This window comes from Dendropsophus ebraccatus, unplaced genomic scaffold (genome assembly GCF_027789765.1).
Source record: "Dendropsophus ebraccatus isolate aDenEbr1 unplaced genomic scaffold, aDenEbr1.pat pat_scaffold_658_ctg1, whole genome shotgun sequence".
In the NCBI taxonomy this organism is placed as follows: Eukaryota; Metazoa; Chordata; class Amphibia; order Anura; family Hylidae; genus Dendropsophus; species Dendropsophus ebraccatus.
Window position 1 is genome coordinate 59,112 of NW_027210257.1, and position 13,389 is coordinate 72,500.

The following is a 13,389-nucleotide window of genomic DNA, read 5'->3' on the forward strand; positions in this document are numbered from 1 at the left end:
AAAGCTGCGTTGGCCTCCGCCGAGTTTCTGTAGTGTAGTGGTCATCACGTTCGCCTAACACGCGAAAGGTCCCCGGTTCGAAACCGGGCAGAAACATTGGTTTGGGTACCCTTTTGATCCAGGGACAAACCTTTTTACTTCGAAGCCCCAGTTTTCCTCCGCTCGGTTTGAATACTGGCGGCTGGCTCGCCATAGCGGTGCCTGTCTCAACAGGCAGGTTTCTGTAGTGTAGCGGTTATCACGTTCGCCTCACACGCGAAAGGTCCCCGGTTCGAAACCGGGCAGAAACACAGTTCTTTTGCAGCCTTTTGGCTACCCCACTACGTAGCCAAAAGCACCAACACGTGAAATATTCCGGCTTCGAAACCGGGCAGAAGCATGGTGCTTCTGGAAGAAATTTTTGGCTACCCCACTAGTGCAACACAAAACCTTCTTTGCGCAAGCAGGTGATATTTGCTTGCAACAAGGCTTTTTAGACACAGCCACATACTTGTCCAGTTTGTCTTGTTGGAGATATTGAAGACAGGTGTTTGGCAACGAGCAAGAGGCGGCTGATGAATCGGCCCCCACTCTCCTAGATTTTAAGCAGAAAACTTCTGGGGAATTGTACTTGCGGGGTTTGTAAAAGTGAGCTCTTAGCAGAGGATGGTTTTCGATCCATCGACCTCTGGGTTATGGGCCCCGCACGCTTCCGCTGCGCCACTCTGCTGCTGCTCAGGAGGTTAGGAAGGCGGGGAAGAGAAGCCGAAATAGGTGGCCTCTGGCTACCATGCGCCAGCAAGTATAGCCATTTGTTAAAGGCCAGGGCCCCCCCTTGAGGCTGTTTTCCTTTTTCGATATTATTGAGTCAAAGGTCATGTGACCTGGCTGGGGCTTCGAGCAATTGCGTGCAGCAACGGTGTCTCTGTGGCGCAATCGGTTAGGCGCGTTCGGCTGTTAACCGAAAGGTTGGTGGTTCGAGTCCACCCAGGGACGATGGCCTAATTTTCTTTGGCTTTCAGGGCACAGCGAAAGGCCCTCCTTTGGCAGGCCTGAGCTGCACTCCCAACTGAGAGCTTGGATGTGGTGTCTGTTTTAAATTCCTCAGACTGGGAGCACAGCTCTCTTAAAAGGGTGTTTTAAGGTAGTAGAGGAAGAGCGCAGCCAGAATGTGTGTTTCAGCTGCTCGAAAGGTCCAACACGAAAGGATGCACCCGCCTCCCTCCCCCCAAAGAAAAAGGTCCTTCGAGCCGGAATCGAACCAGCGACCTAAGGATTGCTAATGTTTTTACTACAGTCCTCCGCTCTACCAGCTGAGCTATCGAAGGCTTGGCCGGCCTTTGCTCGCCTACCTCCTAGGCTTGTCAAAGAGTGGCATGAGAAAAGGCATTTGAAAAAGTCAAAAGGTTATGGAGGATGCGGGCATCGATCCCGCTACCTCTCGCATGCTAAGCGAGCGCTCTACCATTTGAGCTAATCCCCCTCTCACGTCCGTTCACTTTGGCCATCATCCCACCACGCTGTGACTTAAATAACCAGTTTTTTTTGTTTTTTTTTGTTTTGTTTTTTAAGTGTGCATCCCAATCGCCACAAGTAAGAAACTATTGGGAAGCTGACAGGACTTGGGGCAGCCTGGGATGGTCCCCAGTTTAAAGTACTTTCCTTCCTTTTTTCAAACTTGTGTTGTTCGCTCGCGAGGAAAGCTGCGTTGGCCTCCGCCGAGTTTCTGTAGTGTAGTGGTCATCACGTTCGCCTAACACGCGAAAGGTCCCCGGTTCGAAACCGGGCCAGAAACATTGGTTTGGGTACCCTTTTGATCCAGGGACAAACCTTTTTACTTCGAAGCCCAGTTTTCCTCCGCTCGGTTTGAATACTGGCGGCTGGCTCGCCATAGCGGTGCCCTGTCTCAACAGGCAGGTTTCTGTAGTGTAGCGGTTATCACGTTCGCCTCACACGCGAAAGGTCCCCGGTTCGAAACCGGGCAGAAACACAGTTCTTTTGCAGCCTTTTGGCTACCCCACTACGTAGCCAAAAGCACCAACACGTGAAATATTCCGGCTTCGAAACCGGGCAGAAGCATGGTGCTTCTGGAAGAAATTTTTGGCTACCCCACTAGTGCAACACAAAACCTTCTTTGCGCAAGCAGGTGATATTTGCTTGCAACAAGGCTTTTTAGACACAGCCACATACTTGTCCAGTTTGTCTTGTTGGAGATATTGAAGACAGGTGTTTGGCAACGAGCAAGAGGCGGCTGATGAATCGGCCCCCACTCTCCTAGATTTTAAGCAGAAACTTCTGGGGAATTGTACTTGCGGGTTTGTAAAAGTGAGCTCTTAGCAGAGGATGGTTTCGATCCATCGACCTCTGGGTTATGGGCCCAGCACGCTTCCGCTGCGCCACTCTGCTGCTGCTCAGGAGGTTAGGAAGGCGGGGAAGAGAAGCCGAAATAGGTGGCCTCTGGCTACCATGCGCCAGCAAGTATAGCCATTTGTTAAAGGCCAGGGCCCCCCCCCTTGAGGCTGTTTTCCTTTTTCGATATTATTGAGTCAAAGGTCATGTGACCTGGCTGGGGCTTCGAGCAATTGCGTGCAGCAACGGTGTCTCTGTGGCGCAATCGGTTAGCGCGTTCGGGCTGTTAACGAAAGGTTGGTGGTTCGAGTCCACCCAGGGACGATGGCCTAATTTTCTTTGGCTTTCAGGGCACAGCGAAAGGCCCTCCTTTGGCAGGCCTGAGCTGCACTCCCAACTGAGAGCTTGGATGTGGTGTCTGTTTTAAATTCCTCAGACTGGGAGCACAGCTCTCTTAAAAGGGTGTTTTAAGGTAGTAGAGGAAGAAGCGCAGCCAGAATGTGTGTTTCAGCTGCTCGAAAGGTCCAACACGAAAGGATGCACCCGCCTCCCTCCCCCCAAAGAAAAAGGTCCTTCGAGCCGGAATCGAACCAGCGACCTAAGGATTGCTAATGTTTTTACTACAGTCCTCCGCTCTACCAGCTGAGCTATCGAAGGCTTGGCCGGCCTTTGCTCGCCTACCTCCTAGGCTTGTCAAAGAGTGGCATGAGAAAAGGCATTTGAAAAAGTCAAAAGGTTATGGAGGATGCGGGCATCGATCCCGCTACCTCTCGCATGCTAAGCGAGCGCTCTACCATTTGAGCTAATCCCCTCTCACGTCCGTTCACTTTGGCCATCATCCCACCACGCAGTGACTTAAATAACCAGTTTTTTTTTTTGTTTTTTTTGTTTTGTTTTTTTAAGTGTGCATCCCAATCGCCACAAGTAAGAAACTATTGGGAAGCTGACAGGACTTGGGGCAGCCTGGGATGGTCCCCAGTTTAAAGTACTTTCCTTCCTTTTTTCAAACTTGTGTTGTTCGCTTGCGAGGAAAGCTGCGTTGGCCTCCGCCGAGTTTCTGTAGTGTAGTGGTCATCACGTTCGCCTAACACGCGAAAAGGTCCCCGGTTCGAAACCGGGCAGAAACATTGGTTTGGGTACCCTTTTTGATCCAGGGACAAACCTTTTTTACTTCGAAGCCCCAGTTTTCCTTCCTCCGCTCGGTTTTGAATACTGGCGGCTGGCTCGCCATAGCGGTGCCTGTCTCAACAGGCAGGTTTCTGTAGTGTAGCGGTTATCACGTTCGCCTCACACGCGAAAGGTCCCCGGTTCGAAACCGGGCAGAAACACAGTTCTTTTGCAGCCTTTTGGCTACCCCACTACGTAGCCAAAAGCACCAACACGTGAAATATTCCGGCTTCGAAACCGGGCAGAAGCATGGTGCTTCTGGAAGAAATTTTTTGGCTACCCCACTAGTGCAACACAAAACCTTCTTTGCGCAAGCAGGTGATATTTGCTTGCAACAAGGCTTTTTAGACACAGCCACATACTTGTCCAGTTTGTCTTGTTGGAGATATTGAAGACAGGTGTTTGGCAACGAGCAAGAGGCGGCTGATGAATCGGCCCCCACTCTCCTAGATTTTAAGCAGAAACTTCTGGGGAATTGTACTTGCGGGGTTTGTAAAAGTGAGCTCTTAGCAGAGGATGGTTTCGATCCATCGACCTCTGGGTTATGGGCCCAGCACGCTTCCGCTGCGCCACTCTGCTGCTGCTCAGGAGGTTAGGAAGGCGGGGAAGAGAAGCCGAAATAGGTGGCCTCTGGCTACCATGCGCCAGCAAGTATAGCCATTTGTTAAAGGCCAGGGCCCCCCCTTGAGGCTGTTTTCCTTTTTCGATATTATTGAGTCAAAGGTCATGTGACCTGGCTGGGGCTTCGAGCAATTGCGTGCAGCAAACGGTGTCTCTGTGGCGCAATCGGTTAGCGGTTCGGCTGTTAACCGAAAGGTTGGTGGTTCGAGTCCACCCAGGGACGATGGCCTAATTTTCTTGGCTTTCAGGGCACAGCGAAAGGCCCTCCTTTGGCAGGCCTGAGCTGCCACTCCCAACTGAGAGCTTGGATGTGGTGTCTGTTTTAAATTCCTCAGACTGGGAGCACAGCTCTCTTAAAAGGGTGTTTTAAGGTAGTAGAGGAAGAGCGCAGCCAGAATGTGTGTTCAGCTGCTCGAAAGGTCCAACACGAAAGGATGCACCCGCCTCCCTCCCCCCAAAGAAAAAGGTCCTTCGAGCCGGAATCGAACCAGCGACCTAAGGATTGCTAATGTTTTTACTACAGTCCTCCGCTCTACCAGCTGAGCTATCGAAGGCTTGGCCGGCCTTTGCTCGCCTACCTCCTAGGCTTGTCAAAAGAGTGCAATGAGAAAAGGCATTTGAAAAAGTCAAAAGGTTATGGAGGATGCGGGCATCGATCCCGCTACCTCTCGCATGCTAAGCGAGCGCTCTACCATTGAGCTAATCCCCCTCTCACGTCCGTTCACTTTGGCCATCATCCCACCAACGCTGTGACTTAAATAACCAGTTTTTTTTTGTTTTTTTTTGTTTTGTTTTTTTAAGTGTGCATCCCATCGCCACAAGTAGAAACTATTGGGAAGCTGACAGGACTTGGGGCAGCCTGGGATGGTCCCCAGTTTAAAGTACTTTCCTTCCTTTTTTCAAACTTGTGTTGTTCGCTATCGCGAGGAAAGCTGCGTTGGCCTCCGCCGAGGTTCTGTAGTGTAGTGGTCATCAACGTTCGCCTAACACGCTAAAGGTCCCGGTTCGAAACCGGGCAGAAACATTGGTTTGGGGTACCCTTTTGATCCAGGGACAAACCTTTTTACTTCGAAGCCCCAGTTTTCCCTCCGCTCGGTTTGAATACTGGCGGCTGGCTCGCCATAGCGGTGCCTGTCTCAACAGGCAGGTTTCTGTAGTGTAGCGGTTATCACGTTCGCCTCACACGCGAAAGGGTCCCCGGTTCGAAACCGGGCAGAAACACAGTTCTTTTGCAGCCTTTTGGCTACCCCACTACGTAGCCAAAAGCACCAAACACGTGAATATTCCGGCTTCGAAACCGGGGCAGAAGCATGGTGCTTCTGGAAAGAAATTTTGGCTACCCCACTAGTGCAACACAAAACCTTCTTTGCGCAAGCAGGTGATATTTGCTTGCAACAAGGCTTTTTAGACACAGCCACATACTTGTCCAGTTTGTCTTGTTGGAGATATTGAAGACAGGTGTTTGGCAACGAGCAAGAGGCGGCTGATGAATCGGCCCCCCCTCTCCTAGATTTTAAGCAGAAACTTCTGGGGAATTGTACTTGCGGGGTTTGTAAAAGTGAGCTCTTAGCAGAGGATGGTTTCGATCCATCGACCTCTGGGTTATGGGCCCAGCACGCTTCCGCTGCGCCACTCTGCTGCTGCTCAGGAGGTTAGGAAGGCGGGGAAGAGAAGCCGAAATAGGTGGCCTCTGGCTACCATGCGCCAGCAAGTATAGCCATTTGTTAAAGGCCAGGGCCCCCCCTTGAGGCTGTTTTCCTTTTTCGATATTATTGAGTCAAAGGTCATGTGACCTGGCTGGGGCTTCGAGCAATTGCGTGCAGCAACGGTGTCTCTGTGGCGCAATCGGTTAGCGCGTTCGGCTGTTAACCGAAAGGTTGGTGGTTCGAGTCCACCCAGGGACGATGGCCTAATTTTCTTTGGCTTTCAGGGCACAGCGAAAGGCCCTCCTTTGGCAGGCCTGAGCTGCACTCCCAACTGAGAGCTTGGATGTGGTGTCTGTTTTAAATTCCTCAGACTGGGAGCACAGCTCTCTTAAAAGGGTGTTTTAAGGTAGTAGAGGAAGAGCGCAGCCAGAATGTGTGTTTCAGCTGCTCGAAAGGTCCAACACGAAAGGATGCACCCGCCTCCCTCCCCCCAAAGAAAAAGGTCCTTCGAGCCGGAATCGAACCAGCGACCTAAGGATTGCTAATGTTTTTACTACAGTCCTCCGCTCTACCAGCTGAGCTATCGAAGGCTTGGCCGGCCTTTGCTCGCCTACCTCCTAGGCTTGTCAAAGAGTGGCATGAGAAAAGGCATTTGAAAAAGTCAAAAGGTTATGGAGGATGCGGGCATCGATCCCGCTACCTCTCGCATGCTAAGCGAGCGCTCTACCATTTGAGCTAATCCCCCTCTCACGTCCGTTCACTTTGGCCATCATCCCACCACGCTGTGACTTAAATAACCAGTTTTTTTTTGTTTTTTTTTGTTTTGTTTTTTTAAGTGTGCATCCCAATCGCCACAAGTAAGAAACTATTGGGAAGCTGACAGGACTTGGGGCAGCCTGGGATGGTCCCCAGTTTAAAGTACTTTCCTTCCTTTTTTCAAACTTGTGTTGTTCGCTCGCGAGGAAAGCTGCGTTGGCCTCCGCCGAGTTTCTGTAGTGTAGTGGTCATCACGTTCGCCTAACACGCGAAAGGTCCCCGGTTCGAAACCGGGCAGAAACATTGGTTTGGGTACCCTTTTGATCCAGGGACAAACCTTTTTACTTCGAAGCCCCAGTTTTCCTCCGCTCGGTTTGAATACTGGCGGCTGGCTCGCCATAGCGGTGCCTGTCTCAACAGGCAGGTTTCTGTAGTGTAGCGGTTATCACGTTCGCCTCACACGCGAAAGGTCCCCGGTTCGAAACCGGGCAGAAACACAGTTCTTTTGCAGCCTTTTGGCTACCCCACTACGTAGCCAAAAGCACCAACACGTGAAATATTCCGGCTTCGAAACCGGGCAGAAGCATGGTGCTTCTGGAAGAAATTTTTGGCTACCCCACTAGTGCAACACAAAACCTTCTTTGCGCAAGCAGGTGATATTTGCTTGCAACAAGGCTTTTTAGACACAGCCACATACTTGTCCAGTTTGTCTTGTTGGAGATATTGAAGACAGGTGTTTGGCAACGAGCAAGAGGCGGCTGATGAATCGGCCCCCACTCTCCTAGATTTTAAGCAGAAACTTCTGGGGAATTGTACTTGCGGGGTTTGTAAAAGTGAGCTCTTAGCAGAGGATGGTTTCGATCCATCGACCTCTGGGTTATGGGCCCAGCACGCTTCCGCTGCGCCACTCTGCTGCTGCTCAGGAGGTTAGGAAGGCGGGGAAGAGAAGCCGAAATAGGTGGCCTCTGGCTACCATGCGCCAGCAAGTATAGCCATTTGTTAAAGGCCAGGGCCCCCCCTTGAGGCTGTTTTCCTTTTTCGATATTATTGAGTCAAAGGTCATGTGACCTGGCTGGGGCTTCGAGCAATTGCGTGCAGCAACGGTGTCTCTGTGGCGCAATCGGTTAGCGCGTTCGGCTGTTAACCGAAAGGTTGGTGGTTCGAGTCCACCCAGGGACGATGGCCTAATTTTCTTTGGCTTTCAGGGCACAGCGAAAGGCCCTCCTTTGGCAGGCCTGAGCTGCACTCCCAACTGAGAGCTTGGATGTGGTGTCTGTTTTAAATTCCTCAGACTGGGAGCACAGCTCTCTTAAAAGGGTGTTTTAAGGTAGTAGAGGAAGAGCGCAGCCAGAATGTGTGTTTCAGCTGCTCGAAAGGTCCAACACGAAAGGATGCACCCGCCTCCCTCCCCCCAAAGAAAAAGGTCCTTCGAGCCGGAATCGAACCAGCGACCTAAGGATTGCTAATGTTTTTACTACAGTCCTCCGCTCTACCAGCTGAGCTATCGAAGGCTTGGCCGGCCTTTGCTCGCCTACCTCCTAGGCTTGTCAAAGAGTGGCATGAGAAAAGGCATTTGAAAAAGTCAAAAGGTTATGGAGGATGCGGGCATCGATCCCGCTACCTCTCGCATGCTAAGCGAGCGCTCTACCATTTGAGCTAATCCCCCTCTCACGTCCGTTCACTTTGGCCATCATCCCACCACGCTGTGACTTAAATAACCAGTTTTTTTTGTTTTTTTTTGTTTTGTTTTTTTAAGTGTGCATCCCAATCGCCACAAGTAAGAAACTATTGGGAAGCTGACAGGACTTGGGGCAGCCTGGGATGGTCCCCAGTTTAAAGTACTTTCCTTCCTTTTTTCAAACTTGTGTTGTTCGCTCGCGAGGAAAGCTGCGTTGGCCTCCGCCGAGTTTCTGTAGTGTAGTGGTCATCACGTTCGCCTAACACGCGAAAGGTCCCCGGTTCGAAACCGGGCAGAAACATTGGTTTGGGTACCCTTTTGATCCAGGGACAAACCTTTTTACTTCGAAGCCCCAGTTTTCCTCCGCTCGGTTTGAATACTGGCGGCTGGCTCGCCATAGCGGTGCCTGTCTCAACAGGCAGGTTTCTGTAGTGTAGCGGTTATCACGTTCGCCTCACACGCGAAAGGTCCCCGGTTCGAAACCGGGCAGAAACACAGTTCTTTTGCAGCCTTTTGGCTACCCCACTACGTAGCCAAAAGCACCAACACGTGAAATATTCCGGCTTCGAAACCGGGCAGAAGCATGGTGCTTCTGGAAGAAATTTTTGGCTACCCCACTAGTGCAACACAAAAACCTTCTTTGCGCAAGCAGGTGATATTTGCTTGCAACAAGGCTTTTTAGACACAGCCACATACTTGTCCAGTTTGTCTTGTTGGAGATATTGAAGACAGGTGTTTGGCAACGAGCAAGAGGCGGCTGAATGAATCGCCCCCACTCTCCTAGATTTTAAGCAGAAACTTCTGGGGAATTGTACTTGCGGGGTTTGTAAAAGTGAGCTCTTAGCAGAGGATGGTTTTCGATCCATCGACCTCTGGGTTATGGGCCCAGCACGCTTCCGCTGCGCCACTCTGCTGCTGCTCAGGAGGTTAGGAAGGCGGGGAAGAGAAGCCGAAATAGGTGGCCTCTGGCTAACATGCGCCAGCAAGTATAGCCATTTGTTAAAGGCCAGGGCCCCCCCTTGAGGCTGTTTTCCTTTTTCGATATTATTGAGTCAAAGGTCATGTGACCTGGCTGGGGCTTCGAGCAATTGGCGTGCAGCAACGGTGTCTCTGTGGCGCAATCGGTTAGCGCGTTCGGCTGTTAACCGAAAGGTTGGTGGTTCGAGTCCACCCAGGGACGATGGCCTAATTTTCTTTGGCTTTCAGGGCACAGCGAAAGGCCCTCCTTTGCAGGCCTGAGCTGCACTCCCAACTGAGAGCTTGGATGTGGTGTCTGTTTTAAATTCCTCAGACTGGGAGCACAGCTCTCTTAAAAGGGTGTTTTAAGGTAGTAGAGGAAGAGCGCAGCCAGAATGTGTGTTTCAGCTGCTCGAAAGGTCAACACGAAAGGATGGCACCCGCCTCCCTCCCCCCAAAGAAAAAGGTCCTTCGCGCCGGAATCGAACCAGCGACCTAAGGATTGCTAGATGTTTTTAACTACAGTCCTCCGCTCTACCAGCTGAGCTATCGAAGCTTGGCCGGCCTTTGCTCGCCTACCTCCTAGCTGTCAAGAGTGGCATGAGAAAAGGCATTTGAAAAAGGTCAAAGGGTTATGGAGGATGCGGGCATCGATCCCGCTACCTCTCGCATGCTAAGCGAGCGCTCTACCATTTGAGCTAAATCCCCCTCTCACGTCCGTGTCACTTTGGCCATCATCCCACCACGCTGTGACTTAAATAACCAGTTTTTTTGTTTTTTTTGTTTTGTTTTTTAAGTGTGCATCCCATCGCCACAAGTAGAAACTATTGGAAAGCTGACAGGACTTGGGGCAGCCTGGGATGGTCCCCATTTTAAAGTACTTCCTTCCTTTTTTCAAACTTGTGTTGTTTCGCATCGCGAGGAAAGCTGCGTTGGCCTCCGCCGAGTTTCTGTAGTGTAGTGGTCATCACGTTCGCCTAACACGCGAAAGGTCCCCGGTTCGAAACGGGCAGAAACATTGGTTTGGGTACCCTTTTGATCCAGGGACAAACCTTTTTACTTCGAAGCCCCAGTTTTTCCTCCGCTCGGTTTGAATACTGGCGGCTGGCTCGCCATAGCGGTGCCTGTCTCAACAGGCAGGTTTCTGTAGTGTAGCGGTTATCACGTTCGCCTCACACGCGAAAGGTCCCCGGTTCGAAACCGGGCAGAAACACAGTTCTTTTGCAGCCTTTTGGCTACCCCACTACGTAGCCAAAAGCACCAACACGTGAAATATTCCGGCTTCGAAACCGGGCAGAAGCATGGTGCTTCTGGAAGAAATTTTTGGCTACCCCACTAGTGCAACACAAAACCTTCTTTGCGCAAGCAGGTGATATTTGCTTGCAACAAGGCTTTTTAGACACAGCCACATACTTGTCCAGTTTGTCTTGTTGGAGATATTGAAGACAGGTGTTTGGCAACGAGCAAGAGGCGGCTGATGAATCGGCCCCCACTCTCCTAGATTTTAAGCAGAAACTTCTGGGGAATTGTACTTGCGGGGTTTGTAAAAGTGAGCTCTTAGCAGAGGATGGTTTCGATCCATCGACCTCTGGGTTATGGGCCCAGCACGCTTCCGCTGCGCCACTCTGCTGCTGCTCAGGAGGTTAGGAAGGCGGGGAAGAGAAGCCGAAATAGGTGGCCTCTGGCTACCATGCGCCAGCAAGTATAGCCATTTGTTAAAGGCCAGGGCCCCCCCTTGAGGCTGTTTTCCTTTTTCGATATTATTGAGTCAAAGGTCATGTGACCTGGCTGGGGCTTCGAGCAATTGCGTGCAGCAACGGTGTCTCTGTGGCGCAATCGGTTAGCGCGTTCGGCTGTTAACCGAAAGGTTGGTGGTTCGAGTCCACCCAGGGACGATGGCCTAATTTTCTTTGGCTTTCAGGGCACAGCGAAAGGCCCTCCTTTGGCAGGCCTGAGCTGCACTCCCAACTGAGAGCTTGGATGTGGTGTCTGTTTTAAATTCCTCAGACTGGGAGCACAGCTCTCTTAAAAGGGTGTTTTAAGGTAGTAGAGGAAGAGCGCAGCCAGAATGTGTGTTTCAGCTGCTCGAAAGGTCCAACACGAAAGGATGCACCCGCCTCCCTCCCCCCAAAGAAAAAGGTCCTTCGAGCCGGAATCGAACCAGCGACCTAAGGATTGCTAATGTTTTTACTACAGTCCTCCGCTCTACCAGCTGAGCTATCGAAGGCTTGGCCGGCCTTTGCTCGCCTACCTCCTAGGCTTGTCAAAGAGTGGCATGAGAAAAGGCATTTGAAAAAGTCAAAAGGTTATGGAGGATGCGGGCATCGATCCCGCTACCTCTCGCATGCTAAGCGAGCGCTCTACCATTTGAGCTAATCCCCCTCTCACGTCCGTTCACTTTGGCCATCATCCCACCACGCTGTGACTTAAATAACCAGTTTTTTTTTTGTTTTTTTTTGTTTTGTTTTTTTAAGTGTGCATCCCAATCGCCACAAGTAAGAAACTATTGGGAAGCTGACAGGACTTGGGGCAGCCTGGGATGGTCCCCAGTTTAAAGTACTTTCCTTCCTTTTTTCAAACTTGTGTTGTTCGCTCGCGAGGAAAGCTGCGTTGGCCTCCGCCGAGTTTCTGTAGTGTAGTGGTCATCACGTTCGCCTAACACGCGAAAGGTCCCCGGTTCGAAACCGGGCAGAAACATTGGTTTGGGTACCCTTTTGATCCAGGGACAAACCTTTTTACTTCGAAGCCCCAGTTTTCCTCCGCTCGGTTTGAATACTGGCGGCTGGCTCGCCATAGCGGTGCCTGTCTCAACAGGCAGGTTTCTGTAGTGTAGCGGTTATCACGTTCGCCTCACACGCGAAAGGTCCCCGGTTCGAAACCGGGCAGAAACACAGTTCTTTTGCAGCCTTTTGGCTACCCCACTACGTAGCCAAAAGCACCAACACGTGAAATATTCCGGCTTCGAAACCGGGCAGAAGCATGGTGCTTCTGGAAGAAATTTTTGGCTACCCCACTAGTGCAACACAAAACCTTCTTTGCGCAAGCAGGTGATATTTGCTTGCAACAAGGCTTTTTAGACACAGCCACATACTTGTCCAGTTTGTCTTGTTGGAGATATTGAAGACAGGTGTTTGGCAACGAGCAAGAGGCGGCTGATGAATCGGCCCCCACTCTCCTAGATTTTAAGCAGAAACTTCTGGGGAATTGTACTTGCGGGGTTTGTAAAAGTGAGCTCTTAGCAGAGGATGGTTTCGATCCATCGACCTCTGGGTTATGGGCCCAGCACGCTTCCGCTGCGCCACTCTGCTGCTGCTCAGGAGGTTAGGAAGGCGGGGAAGAGAAGCCGAAATAGGTGGCCTCTGGCTACCATGCGCCAGCAAGTATAGCCATTTGTTAAAGGCCAGGGCCCCCCCTTGAGGCTGTTTTCCTTTTTCGATATTATTGAGTCAAAGGTCATGTGACCTGGCTGGGGCTTCGAGCAATTGCGTGCAGCAACGGTGTCTCTGTGGCGCAATCGGTTAGCGCGTTCGGCTGTTAACCGAAAGGTTGGTGGTTCGAGTCCACCCAGGGACGATGGCCTAATTTTCTTTGGCTTTCAGGGCACAGCGAAAGGCCCTCCTTTGGCAGGCCTGAGCTGCACTCCCAACTGAGAGCTTGGATGTGGTGTCTGTTTTAAATTCCTCAGACTGGGAGCACAGCTCTCTTAAAAGGGTGTTTTAAGGTAGTAGAGGAAGAGCGCAGCCAGAATGTGTGTTTCAGCTGCTCGAAAGGTCCAACACGAAAGGATGCACCCGCCTCCCTCCCCCCAAAGAAAAAGGTCCTTCGAGCCGGAATCGAACCAGCGACCTAAGGATTGCTAATGTTTTTACTACAGTCCTCCGCTCTACCAGCTGAGCTATCGAAGGCTTGGCCGGCCTTTGCTCGCCTACCTCCTAGGCTTGTCAAAGAGTGGCATGAGAAAAGGCATTTGAAAAAGTCAAAAGGTTATGGAGGATGCGGGCATCGATCCCGCTACCTCTCGCATGCTAAGCGAGCGCTCTACCATTTGAGCTAATCCCCCTCTCACGTCCGTTCACTTTGGCCATCATCCCACCACGCTGTGACTTAAATAACCAGTTTTTTTTTGTTTTTTTTGTTTTGTTTTTTAAGTGTGCATCCCAATCGCCACAAGTAAGAAACTATTGGGAAGCTGACAGGACTTGGGGCAGCCTGGGATGGTCCCCAGTTTAAAGTACT

General features: G+C 51.1%; 42 non-coding genes across 42 annotated transcripts; 22 read left to right on the forward strand and 20 right to left on the reverse strand.

The window, feature by feature from the left end:
• The first annotated feature begins 23 nt into the window (after positions 1-23).
• Positions 24-96, forward strand: TRNAV-AAC (transfer RNA valine (anticodon AAC)). Its single transcript has one exon. It is a non-coding gene; the product is annotated as a tRNA-Val (tRNA).
• Positions 97-217: 121 nt separating this feature from the next.
• On the forward strand, positions 218-290 carry TRNAV-CAC (transfer RNA valine (anticodon CAC)). Its single transcript has one exon. It is a non-coding gene; the product is annotated as a tRNA-Val (tRNA).
• A 610-nt stretch (positions 291-900) lies between these two features.
• Positions 901-975, forward strand: TRNAN-GUU (transfer RNA asparagine (anticodon GUU)). The gene has a single exon. It is a non-coding gene; the product is annotated as a tRNA-Asn (tRNA).
• A 245-nt stretch (positions 976-1,220) lies between these two features.
• On the reverse strand, positions 1,221-1,307 carry TRNAY-GUA (transfer RNA tyrosine (anticodon GUA)). The gene is given in 2 exon segments: positions 1,221-1,256; positions 1,271-1,307. It is a non-coding gene; the product is annotated as a tRNA-Tyr (tRNA).
• An 82-nt stretch (positions 1,308-1,389) lies between these two features.
• TRNAA-AGC (transfer RNA alanine (anticodon AGC)) lies at positions 1,390-1,462 on the reverse strand. The gene has a single exon. It is a non-coding gene; the product is annotated as a tRNA-Ala (tRNA).
• Positions 1,463-1,701: 239 nt separating this feature from the next.
• On the forward strand, positions 1,702-1,775 carry TRNAV-AAC (transfer RNA valine (anticodon AAC)). Its single transcript has one exon. It is a non-coding gene; the product is annotated as a tRNA-Val (tRNA).
• A 121-nt stretch (positions 1,776-1,896) lies between these two features.
• TRNAV-CAC (transfer RNA valine (anticodon CAC)) lies at positions 1,897-1,969 on the forward strand. Its single transcript has one exon. It is a non-coding gene; the product is annotated as a tRNA-Val (tRNA).
• Positions 1,970-2,313: 344 nt separating this feature from the next.
• TRNAM-CAU (transfer RNA methionine (anticodon CAU)) lies at positions 2,314-2,385 on the reverse strand. The gene has a single exon. It is a non-coding gene; the product is annotated as a tRNA-Met (tRNA).
• Positions 2,386-2,898: 513 nt separating this feature from the next.
• Positions 2,899-2,985, reverse strand: TRNAY-GUA (transfer RNA tyrosine (anticodon GUA)). The gene is given in 2 exon segments: positions 2,899-2,934; positions 2,949-2,985. It is a non-coding gene; the product is annotated as a tRNA-Tyr (tRNA).
• A 396-nt stretch (positions 2,986-3,381) lies between these two features.
• Positions 3,382-3,455, forward strand: TRNAV-AAC (transfer RNA valine (anticodon AAC)). Its single transcript has one exon. It is a non-coding gene; the product is annotated as a tRNA-Val (tRNA).
• A 128-nt stretch (positions 3,456-3,583) lies between these two features.
• TRNAV-CAC (transfer RNA valine (anticodon CAC)) lies at positions 3,584-3,656 on the forward strand. Its single transcript has one exon. It is a non-coding gene; the product is annotated as a tRNA-Val (tRNA).
• A 346-nt stretch (positions 3,657-4,002) lies between these two features.
• On the reverse strand, positions 4,003-4,074 carry TRNAM-CAU (transfer RNA methionine (anticodon CAU)). Its single transcript has one exon. It is a non-coding gene; the product is annotated as a tRNA-Met (tRNA).
• A 192-nt stretch (positions 4,075-4,266) lies between these two features.
• TRNAN-GUU (transfer RNA asparagine (anticodon GUU)) lies at positions 4,267-4,339 on the forward strand. Its single transcript has one exon. It is a non-coding gene; the product is annotated as a tRNA-Asn (tRNA).
• Positions 4,340-4,583: 244 nt separating this feature from the next.
• On the reverse strand, positions 4,584-4,670 carry TRNAY-GUA (transfer RNA tyrosine (anticodon GUA)). The gene is given in 2 exon segments: positions 4,584-4,619; positions 4,634-4,670. It is a non-coding gene; the product is annotated as a tRNA-Tyr (tRNA).
• An 83-nt stretch (positions 4,671-4,753) lies between these two features.
• On the reverse strand, positions 4,754-4,825 carry TRNAA-AGC (transfer RNA alanine (anticodon AGC)). The gene has a single exon. It is a non-coding gene; the product is annotated as a tRNA-Ala (tRNA).
• A 438-nt stretch (positions 4,826-5,263) lies between these two features.
• On the forward strand, positions 5,264-5,337 carry TRNAV-CAC (transfer RNA valine (anticodon CAC)). The gene has a single exon. It is a non-coding gene; the product is annotated as a tRNA-Val (tRNA).
• Positions 5,338-5,683: 346 nt separating this feature from the next.
• On the reverse strand, positions 5,684-5,755 carry TRNAM-CAU (transfer RNA methionine (anticodon CAU)). The gene has a single exon. It is a non-coding gene; the product is annotated as a tRNA-Met (tRNA).
• A 191-nt stretch (positions 5,756-5,946) lies between these two features.
• TRNAN-GUU (transfer RNA asparagine (anticodon GUU)) lies at positions 5,947-6,020 on the forward strand. The gene has a single exon. It is a non-coding gene; the product is annotated as a tRNA-Asn (tRNA).
• A 245-nt stretch (positions 6,021-6,265) lies between these two features.
• On the reverse strand, positions 6,266-6,352 carry TRNAY-GUA (transfer RNA tyrosine (anticodon GUA)). The gene is given in 2 exon segments: positions 6,266-6,301; positions 6,316-6,352. It is a non-coding gene; the product is annotated as a tRNA-Tyr (tRNA).
• An 82-nt stretch (positions 6,353-6,434) lies between these two features.
• Positions 6,435-6,507, reverse strand: TRNAA-AGC (transfer RNA alanine (anticodon AGC)). Its single transcript has one exon. It is a non-coding gene; the product is annotated as a tRNA-Ala (tRNA).
• Positions 6,508-6,748: 241 nt separating this feature from the next.
• On the forward strand, positions 6,749-6,821 carry TRNAV-AAC (transfer RNA valine (anticodon AAC)). Its single transcript has one exon. It is a non-coding gene; the product is annotated as a tRNA-Val (tRNA).
• A 121-nt stretch (positions 6,822-6,942) lies between these two features.
• TRNAV-CAC (transfer RNA valine (anticodon CAC)) lies at positions 6,943-7,015 on the forward strand. Its single transcript has one exon. It is a non-coding gene; the product is annotated as a tRNA-Val (tRNA).
• Positions 7,016-7,360: 345 nt separating this feature from the next.
• TRNAM-CAU (transfer RNA methionine (anticodon CAU)) lies at positions 7,361-7,432 on the reverse strand. Its single transcript has one exon. It is a non-coding gene; the product is annotated as a tRNA-Met (tRNA).
• Positions 7,433-7,623: 191 nt separating this feature from the next.
• On the forward strand, positions 7,624-7,697 carry TRNAN-GUU (transfer RNA asparagine (anticodon GUU)). Its single transcript has one exon. It is a non-coding gene; the product is annotated as a tRNA-Asn (tRNA).
• A 245-nt stretch (positions 7,698-7,942) lies between these two features.
• TRNAY-GUA (transfer RNA tyrosine (anticodon GUA)) lies at positions 7,943-8,029 on the reverse strand. Its single transcript is given in 2 exon segments — positions 7,943-7,978; positions 7,993-8,029. It is a non-coding gene; the product is annotated as a tRNA-Tyr (tRNA).
• Positions 8,030-8,111: 82 nt separating this feature from the next.
• On the reverse strand, positions 8,112-8,184 carry TRNAA-AGC (transfer RNA alanine (anticodon AGC)). Its single transcript has one exon. It is a non-coding gene; the product is annotated as a tRNA-Ala (tRNA).
• Positions 8,185-8,424: 240 nt separating this feature from the next.
• On the forward strand, positions 8,425-8,497 carry TRNAV-AAC (transfer RNA valine (anticodon AAC)). Its single transcript has one exon. It is a non-coding gene; the product is annotated as a tRNA-Val (tRNA).
• A 121-nt stretch (positions 8,498-8,618) lies between these two features.
• Positions 8,619-8,691, forward strand: TRNAV-CAC (transfer RNA valine (anticodon CAC)). Its single transcript has one exon. It is a non-coding gene; the product is annotated as a tRNA-Val (tRNA).
• A 611-nt stretch (positions 8,692-9,302) lies between these two features.
• Positions 9,303-9,376, forward strand: TRNAN-GUU (transfer RNA asparagine (anticodon GUU)). The gene has a single exon. It is a non-coding gene; the product is annotated as a tRNA-Asn (tRNA).
• Positions 9,377-9,620: 244 nt separating this feature from the next.
• On the reverse strand, positions 9,621-9,709 carry TRNAY-GUA (transfer RNA tyrosine (anticodon GUA)). The gene is given in 2 exon segments: positions 9,621-9,656; positions 9,673-9,709. It is a non-coding gene; the product is annotated as a tRNA-Tyr (tRNA).
• A 390-nt stretch (positions 9,710-10,099) lies between these two features.
• On the forward strand, positions 10,100-10,171 carry TRNAV-AAC (transfer RNA valine (anticodon AAC)). Its single transcript has one exon. It is a non-coding gene; the product is annotated as a tRNA-Val (tRNA).
• A 122-nt stretch (positions 10,172-10,293) lies between these two features.
• On the forward strand, positions 10,294-10,366 carry TRNAV-CAC (transfer RNA valine (anticodon CAC)). The gene has a single exon. It is a non-coding gene; the product is annotated as a tRNA-Val (tRNA).
• A 345-nt stretch (positions 10,367-10,711) lies between these two features.
• Positions 10,712-10,783, reverse strand: TRNAM-CAU (transfer RNA methionine (anticodon CAU)). Its single transcript has one exon. It is a non-coding gene; the product is annotated as a tRNA-Met (tRNA).
• A 191-nt stretch (positions 10,784-10,974) lies between these two features.
• Positions 10,975-11,048, forward strand: TRNAN-GUU (transfer RNA asparagine (anticodon GUU)). Its single transcript has one exon. It is a non-coding gene; the product is annotated as a tRNA-Asn (tRNA).
• A 245-nt stretch (positions 11,049-11,293) lies between these two features.
• TRNAY-GUA (transfer RNA tyrosine (anticodon GUA)) lies at positions 11,294-11,380 on the reverse strand. The gene is given in 2 exon segments: positions 11,294-11,329; positions 11,344-11,380. It is a non-coding gene; the product is annotated as a tRNA-Tyr (tRNA).
• An 82-nt stretch (positions 11,381-11,462) lies between these two features.
• Positions 11,463-11,535, reverse strand: TRNAA-AGC (transfer RNA alanine (anticodon AGC)). Its single transcript has one exon. It is a non-coding gene; the product is annotated as a tRNA-Ala (tRNA).
• Positions 11,536-11,777: 242 nt separating this feature from the next.
• TRNAV-AAC (transfer RNA valine (anticodon AAC)) lies at positions 11,778-11,850 on the forward strand. Its single transcript has one exon. It is a non-coding gene; the product is annotated as a tRNA-Val (tRNA).
• Positions 11,851-11,971: 121 nt separating this feature from the next.
• Positions 11,972-12,044, forward strand: TRNAV-CAC (transfer RNA valine (anticodon CAC)). The gene has a single exon. It is a non-coding gene; the product is annotated as a tRNA-Val (tRNA).
• Positions 12,045-12,389: 345 nt separating this feature from the next.
• TRNAM-CAU (transfer RNA methionine (anticodon CAU)) lies at positions 12,390-12,461 on the reverse strand. Its single transcript has one exon. It is a non-coding gene; the product is annotated as a tRNA-Met (tRNA).
• Positions 12,462-12,652: 191 nt separating this feature from the next.
• Positions 12,653-12,726, forward strand: TRNAN-GUU (transfer RNA asparagine (anticodon GUU)). Its single transcript has one exon. It is a non-coding gene; the product is annotated as a tRNA-Asn (tRNA).
• A 245-nt stretch (positions 12,727-12,971) lies between these two features.
• TRNAY-GUA (transfer RNA tyrosine (anticodon GUA)) lies at positions 12,972-13,058 on the reverse strand. Its single transcript is given in 2 exon segments — positions 12,972-13,007; positions 13,022-13,058. It is a non-coding gene; the product is annotated as a tRNA-Tyr (tRNA).
• An 82-nt stretch (positions 13,059-13,140) lies between these two features.
• Positions 13,141-13,213, reverse strand: TRNAA-AGC (transfer RNA alanine (anticodon AGC)). The gene has a single exon. It is a non-coding gene; the product is annotated as a tRNA-Ala (tRNA).
• Between the last annotated feature and the right edge of the window lie 176 nt (positions 13,214-13,389).